Below are 15626 nucleotides of genomic sequence, written 5' to 3'. Positions count from 1 at the left end.
CATTTCTCCACGCAGAAGATGCTCTAGGTGAGAATCGAACCAGACAGCGTCTTACTGTGAGGCGACAATGCTACCACAGCGCCACCACCGCTGGTTCTCACAATCCTATGATAAGTATGGGAAATTATGATATTAAAAAACTCACAAAGTTCTCCAATTCAGGATGGTTCTGGTAAGTTGACACACACTGGTGAAGAATGGTAAATCCCGCTATGCAGCTCTGGAATAAATAAGTCCTTTCTTGTTCAAAGGTTATCCAAACGATTGCCACATTCAAGCATCCAAATATAAATAGTGGACAAAAGGTAGAACTAAAACCAAACTGGACCAAACAGGGCCAGAAGTGTATTAAAACATTCCACCTTACATAAAGAGACATACTTTCAACTGCTCAGTATTTGCTAAAAATACAAATTTTAAATTTTACATTTACAGGATGCCATAAAATTCTGAGTAACCCCTAAAAATTGCAGTTCTTAAGAATTCCGTTTGTTCTCACCAGATTGCTGTAGTAGCCTGCAGTATTACCAACATCAATAGAGCCATGACTCCAGCTGTGTGTCTGCCAATAAGAGTGGCACAAGTGATTGATCTAAGGCACATATTGGGAACAGGCAAGGAACACTTCAAAAATAGTTGTTTTATTGTAGTCAGGCAAGTACCTCCCCATGCTATGAGGAGAAGAACCTTCTGATTATTTTAAATAAAAATAACATGGTCACCATCCACCGCTGTTACTTTTCCAGTTTCTTGAGAGAGAGAGAGAGAGATACTGCCAGCCTTCACAACTACTCCTTTTGAATGGGCTGGGGACAGGCTGACAGAGTGGCTGAAATATTTGTGCAAGAAAAGGGGGAGCAACCATTATTTACTGATTTAATAGAGATGTGAAGGGAAGAGACAGAGAGCTGTTTTAGCTGGTTTGAAATACTTAACGCTATCAGCAGGTAGACCATTTAAAAACAGAAATACATAGAAAGGGGACTTAAAGAAAGGCAATTTCATTGCAGTAGACAAGTATAGTTATTTAATAAGGGGGGAGAAGTGTAAAAACAAAGGGTAAAGTAAAGAGTTCTTGTATAGATGAGTCTTTATTTGTCTGTCTGTCTATCTAACCAATTCTAAAAACTGAGATTAAATTACAATTGGAACTGTTTTATTAACTGATGATGGTTAGAATGGCACTATGCAGGAACTTTGACACACTAATAAAAAAGACATTTCTTTTTTTATGAGCTACAGTTCTAAGAATTATACTTGAAGTACAATATCCTCTTGCTACTGTCCATCCATATAAATTTTATTATAGCTATGTTTAAACAACATTTGATTTAAAAAACAAAAAAATAAATCAATCTTGAAAGTTCATTAGTTGCAAACATTTGTAAAAATACAAGCTACTACAAATGTTTTCTCTGATGTAATAATACCAGCTCCAAAAATTGCAACATTTTTTGACCACTTACATAATTAAAAGTTAAGAATTTTGCAAGGTTTATCTCACAAAAATAGAAAGTCGATGCTGCAGTGTACGAAGAGTGTATATATATATATATATATATATATATATATATATATATATATATATATATATATATATATATATATATATATATAGAGAGAGAGAGAGAGATATATATATATATATATATATATATATATATATATATATATATATATATATATATATATATATATATATATATATATATATATATATATATTGCAGTCTAGGGTGTCTGATTTGGTTAGACAAATATTACATTTAAAAGACAGCCAACGGAGAAGATTAAGAGAATGGAAGAAGGTGTGGAAAAAAAAAAACAAATTCCATAAAGACTCAAGTGTTACTGTTCCGTGATATGTGATTACAGTTTCAGCAAGGAGAGTCAAAACTTAATCTGCATAAAACATGCTTATTCTTTGTGTCGTTTTGTCACTGCCTTTTGAACTTGTGTTTCTGAATTTTGGTATCTTACAATCCTATGATTTGTTTGTGTCTTTTGGCTTTTCCCAGTTAGGGGTCGCCACAGCAGAACTCCGGTCCGCTAATGATTGGCAGTTGATTTTTACATACCGGCTTCCCAGGCCTGATGCACAACCTTCAAGAAAGGTACACCCATTCATGCATTTCTCCACGCAGAAAAAGCTCTAGGTGAGAATCGAACCAGACAGCGTCTTACTGTGAGGCGACAACACTACCGCAGCACCACCACCACTGGTTCTCACAATCCTATGATAAGTATGGGAAATTATGATATTAAAAAACTCACAAAGTTCTCCAATTCAGGATGGTGCTGGTAAGTTGACACACACTGGTGAAGAATGGTAAATCCCGCTATGCAGCTCTGGAATAAATAAATATAAATCCTATGATAAGTATGGGAAATTATGATATTAGTTATGCAGCTTTCATGCTAATTATCTATCCAGATTTTTGGTCAGAGGTGCTTCTTTTGAAGAGCTTTTGTCTAGATTTATGCACTTTGCAGGTGGAAAGGTATGCAATCTGATACTATAGAAGCTGTTTTTGCAGCAGACATATTTTCAGAGGGTTTTCTCCATACTCTATTATAAATTGTTACATACAAGAGTAATGACAGAATATACACTAAATCAAAATTATGAAAAACTATAGTTCTGGCTTGTGGGACATCTATATATCTGGGGAATTCTGGCACTGCCTAAATATCAGGCAAGTAGAATATGAGAGGGCAGTAAGAATATCCATTATGTAGCTATAGATTTGTTTTCTGTTATTTTATTGGTCTTATACCATTGCTTAAGTACATTTACTAATTCTTTACATTTCTGTACATTACTTGTGCCCACCAACAGTTCTGGCTGTTTAGAGCCATTTTTATGTTTGATTCTTTTACATTTCTGTGCAGACATAAATACTGCAATTTGATCTAACTAGTTCACAGCCTGGATTATTTTATTTTTTATTCATTAACAGAAAAAATCCAGCCACTGGGGATGCACAAGCCAGTACATTTCTTTGTGCCGGTCCCAAGCCCGGATAAATTGGGACGGTTGCGTCAGGAAGGGCATCCAGAGTAAAAATTCTGCCACAACACTTATGGCACAAACATTTCATATTTCCATACTGGATCGGTCGAGGCCCGGGTTAACAACGACCGCCACCAGTACTGTTAGCCAACAGGGTGCTGGCAGAAATTGGGCTACTGTTGGCCGAAGGAGAAGAGGTGGGTGAAGGCATGCCCGAAGGCTGGAAGAGAGGAGGAAGGTTAGGAGTGTAGCAGTGAGGGTAGGAACTTTGAATGTTGGCAGTATGACTGGTATAGGAAGAGAGCTAGCTGATATGATGGAGAGAAGGAAGGTTGATATATTGTGTGTGCAAGAGACCAGATGGAAGGGAAGTAAGGCCAGGTGTTTAGGAAACGGGTTCAAATTGTTCTATCATGGTGTGGATGGCAGGAGAAATGGGGTAGGGGTTATACTAAAGGAACAGTATGCCAAGAGTGTTTTATATGTGAAGAATGTATCTGACAGAGTGATGTTTATGAAGCTCGAAATTGATGGTGTAATGATGAATGTTGTTAGTGCATATGCTCCACAAGTTGGGTGTGCGATGGATGAGAAAGAGAAATTTTGGAGTGAGTTAGATGAAGTTGTGGTGAGTGTAGCCAAGGGTGAGAGACTAGTGATTGGAGCGGACTTTAATGGGCATGTTGGTGAAGTGAACAGAGGGGATGAAGAAGTGATGGGTAGGTATGGTGTCAAGGAGAGGAATGCAAAAGGTCAGATGATTGTGGATTTTGCGAAAAGGATGGACATGGCTGTGGTGAATACGTATTTTAAGAAGAGGGAGGAGCATAGGGTGACGTATAAGAGTGGAGGAAGATGCACACAGGTGGATTATATCCTATGTAGGAGGGCCAGTCTGAAGGAGATTGGAGACTGTAAAGTGGTGGCAGGGGAAAGTGTAGTTAAGCAGCATAGTATGGTGGTCTGTAGGATGACGTTGGTGATCAAGAAGAGGAGGAGGAGTATGAAAGCAGTGCCAAGGATTAAACGGTGGAAGTTAAAAAAGGGTGATTGTGAAGTGGAGTTTAGGGATGAGTTAAGACAGGCACTGGGAGACAGTGGAGAGTTACCGGATAGCTGGGTAACTACAGCAGAACTAGAAAGGGAGACTGCTAGAAAGTGTGACATCTGGACAGAGGAAGGAGGACAAGGAGACCTGGTGGTGGAATGAGGAAGTACAGGAGAGTATACAGAGGAAGAGGCTGGCGAAGAAGAAGTGGGATTGTCAAAGAGATGAAGAAAGTAGACATGAGTATAAGGAGATGAGGCGCATGGCAAAGAGAGAGGTGGTGAAAGCTAAGGATAAGGCATATGGAGAGTTGTATGAGAGACTGGACACTAAAGAGGGAGAAAAGGACCTGTACCGATTGGCTAGACAGAGGGACAGAGTTGGGAAAGATGTGCAGCAAGTAAGGGTGATAAAGGATAGTGAGGGAAAGGTACTCACAAGAGAGGAGAGTGTGTTGAGTAGATGGAAAGAGCATTTTGAGAGGCTGATGAATGAAGAGAATGAAAGAGAAAGAGAAGGTTGGATGATGTGGGGATAGTGAATCAGGAAGTGAAACAGATTAGCAAGGAGGAAGTATGGACAGCTATGAAGAGGATGAAGAATGGAAAGGCTGTTGGCCCAAATGACATACCAATGAAAGCATGGAGGTGCTTAGGAGAAATGGCAGTGGAATTTTTAACTAGATTGTTTAATGAAATTTTGGAAAGTCAGAAGATGCCTGAGGAGTGGAGAAAAAGTGTTTTGGTACCAATCTTTAAGAATAAGGGTGATATGCAGAGCTGCAGTAACTACAGATGGATAAAATTGATCAGTCACAGCTTGAAGTTATGGGAAAGGGTAGTAGAAGCTAGGTTAAGAAGGGAGGTGATGATTAATGATCAGCAGTATGGTTTCTTGCCAGGAAAGAGCACTACAGATGCAATGTTTGCTCTGAGAGTGTTATTGGAGAAATACAGAGAAGATCAGAAGGAGTTGCATTGTGTCTTTGTAGACTTGGAGAAAGCATATGACAGGGTGCCTAGAGAAGAGTTGTGGTATTGTATGAGGAAGTTGGGAGTGGCAGAGAAGTATGTAAGAGTGGTACAGGACATGTACGAGGGTGACAGTGGTGAGGACTGCAGTGGGAGTGACAGATCCATTTAAGGTGGAGGTGGGATTACATCAAGGATCAGCTCTGAGTCCTTTCTTATTTGCAGTGGTGATGGACAGGTTGACAGATGAGATCAGACAGGAAGCCCCGTGGACTATGATGTTTGCAGATGACATTGTGATCTGTAGTGAGAGTAGGAATCAGGTTGTGGAGACTCTGGAGAGGTGGAGATATGCTCTAGAGAGAAGAGGAATGAAGGTCAGCAGGGCTAAGACAGAATATATGTGTGTAAATGAGAGGGAGTGTAGAGGAATGGCGAGGATGCAGGGAGTAGAGTTGGTAAAGGTGGATGAGTTTAAGTACTTGGGATCAACAGTTCAGAGTAATGGTGAATGTGAAAGAGAGGTGAAGAAATGAGTACAGGCAGGATGGAATGGGTGGAGAAGAGTGTCAGGAGTGATTTGTGACAGACGGTGACCAGTAAGAGTGAAAGGGAAGGTCTACAAGAGGGTAGTGAGACCAGCTATGTTATATGGGTTGGAGACAGTGGCATTGACAAAAAGGCAGGAGTCAGAGCTGGATGTGGCAGAGTTAAAGATGTTAAGATTTGCACTCGGTGTGACTAGGATGGATAGGATTAGGAATCAGTATATTAGAAGGTTAGCTCATGTTGGACAGTTTGGAGACAAAGCAAGAGAGACGAGATTGCGTTGGTTTGGACATGTGCTGAGGAGGGATGATGGGTATATTGGGGAAAAGATGCTAAGGATTGAGCTGCCAGGTGAGAGGAAAAGAGGAATGCCTAAGATAAGGTTTATGGACGTGGTGAGAGAGGACATGCAGGCGGTTGGTGTGACAGAGCAAGATGCAGAGGATAGGAAGAAATGGAAAGAGATGATCCACTGTGGCGACCCCTAACAGGAAAAGTCAAAAGATGATGATGATGATGATTCATTAACAGAAAAAGTCTGTTCTTGTCTTCTTAATAGTTATTAAATATTTGATTTATTGGTGTCTGTATTTACACATACCTGTCACATGTAAGCTCCTGTAAATGTTGGTCTTATATTCCTAAATCGAACAAAAATGTATCATTAGTTACTACAAACTTGCAAGGGAGAACTTTCAAATCAAGCTATTTGTATGTGGTCATACAGCATTTCTTATAAAATACTTGATCAGATTTCTTTCATTTATGACATTTTACCCATTTTTACTTCAAATCACTTCCAGCTTCCTACAGATATAGTAACAAGACAAATCAGATAATGTCACTGTTTTATAATTTTCTGAACGTTAAATTTTCTAATTATTGCTAAATTACTTTACAGTTTCACATCCTGTGGCACTATCACTTGTTTTCTGTATAGTAGGTGCCAGCACAACCCAACATCTACAATTACAACAATCTAACGCAACTCCTTTATTACTACAGGGGTCTGTTATTTATGCAACAGACTATTTACAGCTGACCCAGATAAAACATGCATCAAAAAATTGCTCTTAAAAATAAATGCAAAGAAGCTCATATTGCATATTTGTCCAAATTAACTCCTTTTTCTAAATACGGTGTGAGATCAGTCTTACTGAGGTAATACTGAAATGGCATTAGCTGTAACAAGCTACCCTATGGCCAGCCTGAAGCAGGGTATAAGAAATCATCCCGCTCTTTGGTGCGTTTTCTCTGAAGGTGCTCCCATTTTCCATTGATTTATTACTCTCATTAATTAGCAGTGTATTTCGGCTAATAATAGCACCTAATAATATCACCAGACATCTGGTCCACTCTAATAGGACAGAATTGTATATAGCCTTTGTGTGGATGATTATGCTCTTTTCTGTCTCCTGTGAAACCAAAGAGTATCTTGTCTGGCCCCTTGACATCTAAGACTGTTTAGAATGACTTACATGATTGCTTCTGTTATATTGCTATAAGGTCACATGATATTACATGTTGAACTAATTGGTTCAGGCCCCAGATTATTTTGTTTTTTGTTGAGTAACAGAAAAAAAAATAAAATGCAACCATGTAATCCAAATTGTTCAGTGATCCTGCAGTTTAATCATGCATATTATGCCCTTATCTTCTTCCACTAAGAGCTGGCAATACCTCCAGTGATGTAATAAACAGGTGATGTCACAGAATGAATGTGATCATCTTCATAACAACTTCCTGGGTTCTAGAACTGTTTATAGTTGTTTGAATTGATTCCTGGAGACAGACAGGGCAGTTCAAAATATAATATGTAATAGCAGCCTGTCATGTGACACTCATAGTCCATTTTACTTTTTATTTTTTCCTGTTCTAATTGAATTAGCCACCAGGCTCAAATTCTAAACCTACCACCCTAGAAAACAAAAACGTGAAGAAACTAAGGGTAATGCTGCTCAATGCCAGAAGTCTAAATCTCAAAATGCACGCACTCGAGGCCCTTCTCAGTATGGAGAACATCAATGTCTGTGCTGTGACTGAAACCTGGTTCAAAGCTCCTGAGACCACCCCGGCACTATCAGGTTTCATCTCATATCATGCGTTCCGGCCCCAAAACCCGGACCACACCACAAAAGGAGGGGGTGTATCCATATTCATCAAGGATACCCACACCTCCAGGTTGGTGGCTACGTGTGAAGCATCGGAAACCATCCAGGTGCAATTAACCATAGGCAAAACTGCTCTACAATTTGTAGCATGCTACAGGCCACCCTCTCAAACTCAGGAAACCCACACAGCCTTCCTGAAGACACTGGAGGGTATAAATGTATCACCAAACACCATCATATTGGGTGACTTCAACTACCCGAATATAGACTGGGAACATTACTCAAGCCCAAACTTTCTAGCCCAAAGGTTCCTGGAGTTCATAAATTCAAATGCCATGGAACAACTAGTCACCGTCCCCACAAGAGGAGAAAATATACTAGATCTCATCATCACGAACATGGGGACAAAATGCTCCACACCGAAGTATATCCCTCATTGGTGAGATCAGATCATAAACTAATCTCACTAGAAATCCACATCCCGCCGCCACCCCAAACAAAAAAGACCACAGTGAAGAACTTCTCTAAAGCAAACTTCACACTACTCAAGACAGGTCTGGTATCCTTCAAGGCCCCCGAGCCAATGGAAACCACAACCCAAGCTGCAGAAGCCCTTACAAATGCCTTCTATGAACACCTTCAGGACTGCATGGATCAGGCAATCCCAAATAAAACCAAGACTCTTTCCACCAAGGGCAAACGTCCAGTCTGGTGGACCCCAGCCATAAACAAACTTTACAATAAGAGGAGAAAGCTATTACATGATAGAGCAAAATCCCAAAAGGGAAGGCATCTTTGATCAGCACTAGCAAGAAACTACGATCCCTCATAAAATCATCCAAGGCCAACTTTGAGAGAAAAATTGCCATAGATTCAAAAGACAATCATAAGGCCTTCTTCAGCTATGTCAGAAACCTGGGTGGAAACTCCCAGATATGCTCAGAATTAGTCCAAAATGATACAAAATCACTGAACCCACAAACATTGCCAACATACTGGCAGACAGGTTCAGCGCAAACTTCACCCCCCTCTCCCCCCCAAAAGGAGAGATAACTATCCCAACTGAGAGCAGCCTCCCAGACATCTCAAATTCGCAGGTGAAAGCTGCTCTCTCTAAAGCTAAAAACGCAGCATCAATGGGACCGGATGGGGTCCCCGGCTGTGTGCTACATGAACTAAATGAAGAACTAAACCCGCACATAAGGCAGCTGTTTAATCTTAGCCTCACCACAGGATATGTGCCCAAGGAGTGGCGTACGGCAACTGTGGTCCCACTCCACAAAGGCGGTGCCTCTACGGACCCTGGTAATTACTGCCACATAAGCTTAACAAGCCTGGTCTACAAAGCTATGGAGAGGATCATAATGGAACTCATAAATAAGGACATAGGGGACTTGCAGACCTTGGTCCCAACCCAGTTTGGCTTTGTCAAGGGCAGATCTTGCCTTTTGAACTTGGTCGACTTCTTCGAAACAGTCACCAAGGCCATTGATAAGGGAAAGGCAGTCCATACAGCCTACCTTGACCTTGCAAAAGCTTTCGACACAATACCCCACTCGGGTATTATAGAGAAACTTACCAGCTTAAATGTAAACCCATATGTCACAAGATGGGTTGCAAACTGGCTAAAGGACAGAACCCACAGGGTTAGAGTTGCTGGAGCCATGTCAGACTCCAAGCCGGTTACAAGTGGAGTCCCACAGGGCTCAGTCCTTGGCCCCTATTGTTCGGCATCTACTTCTCAGAAGTACAGGCAAACATAGGAGGACTATGGCTGACAAAGTTTGCAGATGACTGCAAACTGGGTGCCATAGTGGATAGTACATCGGACACAGACATCCTTCAGAGGGGTCTCACGGAAACTGATAGCTGGTGCCAGAGCCGTGGCCTGAAGTTAAATGCAAAAAAGTGTATAGTCATACCCTTCGGGAAAAACAAGGTAACCCCAAGCTACCATATAGGTGGCAACCCACTAAGCACAGAAGAGGTTATCAGGGACCTGGGGACCCAGATTGACAGTGGCCTCTCGTTTGACGCTCACATTGCTAAAGTGGTTCGAAAGACCTTCTACATTGCCCACCTGATCATGAAGGGATTCACATCCAGATGAAGTGAGGTCATTGTTCCCCTGTACTCTTCACCTATCAGACCAATGATCGAGTACAATGCCCAATTCAGGATGTATCTCACCCGACACCTGCAGCAATTGGAGAGACCCCAAAAGTTCCTCACCAAAAGGATAAAGGGACTCCAAAACCTGTCATATGCTGCCAGACTGAAGAAACTCCAACTCTATTCAGTTGCATACCGTCTGCTCAGAGGTGACCTGTGCCTGACATACAAGGCCATGACCAACCCAGAATTAATGGACATGCTCCACCTCAAAAAATCCAAATCCACCAAAACCACTAGAGCAAGAGACTTAAACCTTAGCACGGATATAAATAGGACGTGCTGGAGGGATCGATTTATCACCCAGAGACTCCCCATGCTGTGGAATAAAATCCTGGTCCATGTGAGGCAGAGCACCTCACTGGCTCTGTTCAAGAGAAATCTTGACCGGTGGATGGGAGATCGTAGGTTTACCCCGGGAATCATCTCTGTGTCACTACTGGACAGAGGCAAACAAACTAATGGGCACAGTATTTCTAACATAAGGGGCAGCGTAAGCCACATAAGTTTGGGCTAGGCTTATAAATGCCCTAGGGCAGTTAGCCTAGTATAAACCTATGAACCTATGAACCTAAGGTAAGGTTTTGAAGGTAGTGCCACAAAGGATGGTTTTGTGAATATTTGTCGGGTTCAAGTTAAAAAAAAAAGCATTAAATATTTTTTGTTCTGTTTTTGTATTGCTTATCTCTTGCTTAGACATACATTCTTGTAGAGTGAGTAGGAAGAAAACAAAAATCTGAGGGTTCCTCATGACTTTGGTTCATATTAAGTTTGATGTTTGAGAATATGCATGTCAGTTTTCTGAGTTAGAATCTAACAGATGTGTGAATTGAAGTTTTATAAAGCCTTCAGCATGTAAGCTAAAAATTGTGATTTATTCTATAGTATATGTGTTTTCTCAGCAGGGCAATATTTTACTTGAGGGCCTCACCATTTCATTTCCCGCAGAAGTGGGTGTGTCGCGAATTGAGTGACAACCCGGTCTGCATATGTAATTAGCCTTCAAGTAATTGCGCGTGAATACATATTTTTGGGATGACTCCTTCAGCATGCTATTACAAAAAATATATCAAACAGTTATCTTCAGCACTGACATCTCATTAGCCTGGGAACCGGACTAGAGCATATCCTTTAGCAGATGTTGAAAGCTGTTCTAAACCAAAATGACAACTGGCTTAGCACTCAGAATTTTTGGAAATCACGAGTGGCAATTTAGATATAAAAACTCAGTACTGTTTTCAACCTTCCTCTTGGTTAACCCCATTTGAATTTGAAAGCAGTAACTTAGTTATACTAAGGCTGCTGCCTCTCCCCTTCCCTACTCACTTGTCCTCAGGCTAATGAGATAAAACGACAATGTGACTCAAACCAGAAGGAATAATGAGAAATCTAAAAGACAGCCACTAGGTTTGTTTGAGTACCAAGTGACTGCCCAATTTAAAACAAACACAATAGCAGACTCATTACAGATTAATAATACAATTCATTACCCCTCCGTCTATTCAGCAAAAGTGGAAAAAATGCAAGCCCGCGACTATATACTGTAAATTCACACATAATAGCTTTCACTGCAACATGTGAAAGGCTGAATGCACCTCTTCCTCTGCACTCAGAATTTTTACTTTTTTATAGTTAGATGACTGGGAAAGTCCGACTGTGCAAACTCTGTTGCCAAGAGGCCCCAGGGGAAAACTCTGACAGTACGTAACATACATAAATGTATATAAAACCTTTTCCTTTAAAATTACAAAATAAGATTACATGAATGTAAACTATTATTTTTTCATATGAATGTGTATGTGAAATGCTTGAATAACCTGCCTGCTACACTCTGAAGGGAAGCTAATGAGTTCAGTGGGTGATGCACACTGATTTCAAACTAGTTATTAAACTGCGATTACTGCATACTAAAGTGCACGGGTATTATTAAACTGCATTCCCTTATCTTCCATGTTACCAACTGATGTTGGTAACGTTTTACTGTTTTATTTATTGTTATATTACATGTCAGTGTGCTTGTTTTCTTTTTTTGACATCCGATGGTACATTCGAAGGGAATGCATATTCATGAATGACATATCACGGGGGTAGGTTTTGGGTGGGGCTTGCTACTGCACATCTGATGAAGCCCTCAAGTAAAATATCACCCACAGGAGCAAGAAAGGATGTGTAAACACATGACATTTTTTTATAAAATGATAAAATGTGTATAACATTTGTAACTGAAGTTTCTAACTGCTTTCTGCTTGGAAATACAGTAATTAAACATACATACAAAATTATATCTGCAGTTTCTCTATGGAAGATATAGAAGTTTGATTTGTTTCTGATATATTTTCACTTTTGGCTAACTTTGTGTCTTTCGGCTTTTCCCGGTTAGGGGTCGTCACAGTGGACCTCCGGTCTGCTAATGATTGGTAGTTGATTTTTATGTGCCGAGTTACCAGCCCTGACGCACAACTTCTCTTTTTACATTAAAAAGATTTGGAGTGCAATTCTAGTGGGAGTAGAAAAGTAGCCTAATTTTTCCAAGCTAGAAAACACAGAGTGGCTGAAAGTGAGAATTACTTGTTGTAGATAGTTGTTTGTTTCAGGAACCTTTTCAATTTTAGTGTGTTTTTACATTTATAAGACTGGTACTGAAATTCTACTGGCAGTAGAAAGATAGACTGGTCTGTCCGAGTTGAGAAACACACAAGGAGGCTTAAACTGACAATATCTTGTTGTAGCTAGCTGGTACTATTTCACGTTTGGCTAATCAAAGTGTGTTTTTACATTAAGAAGACTAGGACTTCTGTTCTAGTGGCATTAATAAGGTAACCTGGTCTGTCTGAGTTGGGAAACACACAGTGAGGCTTAAAATGAAATTGTTTAAACAGCTAGAGGGATTTTTAAGGACTTGGTTATTTTGTATTAATCTGCGCTTGAAAGCTACTTTTGCTGTGCTTTTATAATAAAACATTTCAGGATCATCTATCTTGTGGCAGAAGGTGTCTACCTGGTTTCTCTGAGTTGGTAAGTACTCCAAGGAGTTTAAAGTGCAGTTATTTATTGGCCAGATGACAAGGGGGTTAGTTTTCATCTTTTTCTGTCTGCTAAAAATTAATTGCTTTGGTGCAAAAGTGTTCCCCATGCAGTGGCATTTAGCAGTACCCTGCATAGTAGCAAACATAAAGCTAGTACTTAGGACAGTAACATGTCACACAGAAAGGAGTTGCATGGAGATAAACTCAGGCAACTAGTTAGTATGTCAAACAGCACCAATATCCGATCATGGCACTATCTAACATCTAGGCTTAGCCATAGATACCGCTTAGGTGATCCTTGTAAAACTAAGTACCTAAACCGTAATTGTTCAACACTAATGCAGGTCCTGACAACATGCACTTACAGTTTCCTAATGTCTCTGTGGCAAAATCAGTAGGTATGGGTATTCTGAGACAATGTAGTAGTTGTCTCATATACTCAGACAGCCTTTTAATCCTTATGGAAATTAACATATTATGCAAACGACGTACATGTATAACTTCCTTGGAGGCAAAAGTCTTGCTTACCAAAAAGGTTGTCAAGAACAAACACACTCTACATCCTTCACACATACCCCTCACTACATACATACAACTTTTTATGCTGTTGTACTTAAAATAAATCTTTCCAAACCTTAAATATCTCCTAAGCCATCAAATAGCAACAGCAGTCCTCAGCAATCACTAAAGCATGAACCAAAAGTAACATCTAACACCACACATAAGCCTACACCCAATGATCTCCCAAGAACAAAGTCCACAAGGCAACATTTTACCTATACTCTTGTCATAGGGGATTTTATTGTATGACACACAGATGTCCCACTCACCAGGCTGGAGAAGGAGATGATAAAAGCTAGCTGTTTATCTAGAGCTAGGATCTGCAATATGATGCACTCACTTAAGTCACTGCACCACAGGTACCTATATGATTCTGTCATAGCCCATGTGGGTGCAAATGACTGAGACATACCTAACAGGACTATATGAAAATAGACATTATGCATCTGTTGAAATATGTGTCACAGACAGGTGTGTGCCTTGCACTGAGCAGCATTATGCCTTCACCAAGGATGATGCCACAGTATGAATATAAAATAATTGATTGTAATAAATGGATTAGTTTCTGGTGTCACATTAGAAGAATCTGTTATCTATCAGCAATTGATGACATGGTTAACAGACCACATTGCTTTGCCAATGATGGTCTGCCCCTTCCCCTCCTAGGCTTTAGGATATTAGCTAAGAGATTATCTATACCCTTAGAGCTTTTTTTTAGGTAGTGTCAAAATGGTACAAACAAAATAAAAAAACGTAAAGCAGCCTTAATGTGTTACTGTTCAATGCTACTAGCCTGAAAAGGAAACTCCACACCCTATAAGCTCTACTTATTCTAGAGAATGTAGATTTTTGTGCTGTTACTGAGACTTTGTTTAAAGTCACAGAATATACTCCAACAGTGCAAGGCTACAGTGTCTTCCACACATTTAGACCAACAGCAGCACAGACAGGAAGCAAAGGTTGAAGTGTGTTAATCTACATTAGCAACAAATAGAACTCCAGGTTAGTTAAAAAAGATGATGCCCTGGTGTTCATCCATGTCCAAGTATCCATTGACAAAGTTCTTCACCATTTCCTGATTAGCTGCAGGCCACCATCTATGACACATGTAGCTCACAACTTTTACCTAGACCTACAAGAAGCACTCACCATCAAACCAAATGCAATATTCATGGAGACTTTAATTACTCTTCTATAGACTGGGAAACAAATATACATTGCCTCTAATTCACAGGCACAACATTTCTTGGACTTTATCAGTACAAATACCCTGGACCATATAGTGCACACTCTAACCATAGGATTAGAGATTTTGGGCCTATACTCACTAATATGGGAAGCCATTGCTTCCCCCTCCACACACACACACACACACACACACACACACACACACACACACACACACACACACACACACACACACACACACATACATACACACACACACACACACACGCACACACATTGTTTATTTGTGAGTGTATTATCTAATCTCTATTCTCAATCTTTCTAAATTCCTGTGTTTGATTCCAAGAGTTATCATGTAATATTTCATATGCCCTACTAATTATCCCTTTATTAACAGCAGCTTCTGTTCTATATTCAACAAAAGATTCCACTAGTGCAGGTATTTTACTTAGACTGCCCCTATCATTTTCTCTTTGACTATACTCTGATATCAATCCATGATAGAATAAGGCAGTCTCTAGCCTGCAGTCCAAATATCTTCTTGGCCTCTTCCCATTTTATTACCTTTCACTCTCTAATTATTTGTTCCCAATATCTTGGTTCTTTTGCCAGTTTCCCTCAGAAAATTCCAACCCCCTCTTTCCTATTCTCTGTACCCTTAATTGCAGTCAACCCTACAGACAGATCCTCCTTTCTCTATTCCCATGCTAACTTAGTTCTTAGACTTTTTTCTCTAAGAATATAATATTCTGTATGACAGTTGTTAATCTCCTTAAAGATCTGCTTCTAAAATCTCATCTTCTTATTTCTTGAAATTTTCCCATTCTTCATCATCCCTTTTCACTGTGAATTGTAGCTTCCATCTTGTTCAATGTATAAGACCTTAATTGTGTAGCTCTAAAACATCTCTTAAAACTGGTAATCCTAAATCACCTTGTTGTATTGGAAAGATCAACTTATTCCACTTGACTCTTGCTCTCTTACCCTC

Source organism: Protopterus annectens, chromosome 3.part1 (assembly GCF_019279795.1).
Source record: "Protopterus annectens isolate FY-2018-M chromosome 3.part1, PAN1.0, whole genome shotgun sequence".
Classification (NCBI taxonomy): Eukaryota; Metazoa; Chordata; order Ceratodontiformes; family Protopteridae; genus Protopterus; species Protopterus annectens.
The sequence above is the reverse complement of the archived record's forward strand: the minus strand, read 5'-3'. Positions refer to the sequence as shown.